We start from the raw sequence: 2320 nt of genomic DNA on the forward strand, positions 1-2320 counted from the left end.
GTGTTAGCGGGTACCCACGGGTTACCCGTTGGTTTCATCTCCAATATGCTTGTTATCGTAATGATTAATGAGATCATTGTCCAAAATTTATGTGATGAACAACAAGTTTATGATTTGGTATAAAAATTATTAGTAGTGTGAATGAAATACAAATAATAACATGTATAATCAAGTGACCTTGCACTAAGTTATTCATCCACCACATATGCTAGTAAAAACTATAATAGCAAGCAAGCAATACTCACACCAACTACTTATACATTCACCATTTGATAAAACTTAGGAAGTAAATAGGGAGATAACAAGTTTGTTGTTCGTTTATAAAATAAAATGACAATATGCACTAGGTTTGGTGTCGGGTTTAAAAAGCTCGCGAGTTCACAGGTTTGGGTACTATAGAAACAAACATATATAATCATATTGCTGTAGAAATAGTTGGATTTTGCCTTTGGATTGCAGGAGAAACATTGAAAAATCATACGAATAACATAGGAAACTTCTGTGTGCAATCAGTTTTATAGGAAAAACAAATTGAGAAAAATCTGAAAAAACGAAGCCACTTCAAGTTCTTTGTTTCTCTTTCGTTGTGTAGGATGTAGGCATTTCCTGTGTTTTTTACGTGGCTCATCCAAACAACATCTCTACTACTATTATATGAGATTTTTTCCTTTGGTACGTCGTTCCCCGTCCACGCACGTTTATCCGACTCCCTGTGAAAAATCCAAAAAAATACATGTTTATTGGGGTTTAAACAGTGGCGGATCCAGGATTAATCCAAGAGGGGGCTGCTAAGCTAAGGTTATTAAAAAAATTAATCCAAACAAAAAGAATCTAATTAATATTTAATATGACACAACAAGCAAGGCATAATTTAAACATGCAAGAAGTATGTAGACCAAAATAAAATATGAATTCTACAAATACAATAATCAATAAATATCGTTCATAAATCACAAGTTGATGTTGCTAGGTAAATTTATCTTCCAAGTTTTTATGCTGATGTCTATGAAAATGTATGATCAAATGGTTGACATGGGCCCATTTGTAAATAAGCTATTTTAGCATCAACTTTAATTTATGGGGAACTCATCAATTGGTTTTCTAAGGTCGGGATCTGCAACTATATCATTTATATTTAGCTCAATCTGTGGTCTTTTCTATTCTACACGACTCTCATTTGTTCCAATTGTATTAGAATTAGAAGCATATTTATTTTTGTTCTTGATGAGAAATTTATCTATCTTATCCTACAAACATAAAATTTAATTTTATTAACTATCCAACCTAGCAAACATTGTACCACTAGCAAATAAATAATTAAATCAAAGTACCAAACAATAAAATAGTTTTTTAGCCTTACCGTGCTTACCACTAGTACTGCCATGGCACAGTACCACTAGCAGAAACCCACTGGTTCAAGGCTTCACGTAATTAGCCGCTGCTACAAATCAGGATGCCAGAAGCTGCTCCAGCGCCCGCCCGCTATGGCCTGGCCGCGTCCCGGCGTCCGTGTGGCGTGGTCTTCTCGAGAGCTGACCGGCTGTACATCTACGCAACGCCGGGCGCCCGGGCCGTCCACTAGTGGCCACAGCCGCGACCGCCCCAGCTGGGTCGGGTACGTCGCCGGCGGCTAGGCAGGCGCGACGTGCTCGTCTCGCTGCGCGGAACGGTGGGGTGAGTGAGGGAGCGAGCAAGCGGCGGAGCGCCACGGAGGCCTCAGGGCAGCACCGCGACGGCTGGCGAGCCAAGGGCGGACAGCGGCAGGCCGGTGGCTAGGGCGCAGCACGAGCGAGTGAAGCATGCTGCCGAGAGAAGAGACTAAGAAGCAGACAATGGGCTGACCTTGCTCTTTTTTTCCTTAACTATATGGGCCTATATTTACTGTGTTGCTGGGCCACGACCGGGGCTGCAGCCCGGGCAGCCCCGGGCCTAGATCCGCCCCTGGGTTTAAATCCAGGTTGCAAGGAACATACTATCGCCTCCTAGCATTGCACCACTTGTTGATTTATGCTACACTAGCATATAGTCCGTGTTAACGCTACGATCCCAGAAGGGGATCAGAGTGGTTGACGGTGACGGTGGAGCGAGTGAGGGGAGGGGTCGTATGAGAGGAAGGGAAGAAGAATGGATGATCTAAATAATGTCCATTGAATTTGAGTGAGTAAGAGAGAGAGAGTTATCTAGCGATCTAAACTGTTGGTTTTGATGACGTGTTAAGTGTGGCCACAATTTATTTGGTGGACTTAGTTGAAGTTATGGGTGTGGGATGATTTAATTGGGTGGGTTTTAAAAAAATTAAACATGTGGATTATATAATGGT

At 41.9% G+C, this 2320-nt stretch overlaps 1 long non-coding RNA gene across 1 annotated transcript; it reads right to left on the reverse strand.

Annotated features, from left to right (window-relative positions):
* Positions 1–432: 432 nt before the first annotated feature.
* Positions 433–1910, reverse strand: LOC103627424 (uncharacterized). The gene is made up of 2 exons (XR_553601.4): positions 1361–1910; positions 433–710 (listed from the first exon to the last, which is right to left on the reverse strand). It is a non-coding gene; the product is annotated as an uncharacterized lncRNA (long non-coding RNA).
* Between the last annotated feature and the right edge of the window lie 410 nt (positions 1911–2320).

This window comes from Zea mays, chromosome 5 (genome assembly GCF_902167145.1).
Source record: "Zea mays cultivar B73 chromosome 5, Zm-B73-REFERENCE-NAM-5.0, whole genome shotgun sequence".
In the NCBI taxonomy this organism is placed as follows: Eukaryota; Viridiplantae; Streptophyta; class Magnoliopsida; order Poales; family Poaceae; genus Zea; species Zea mays.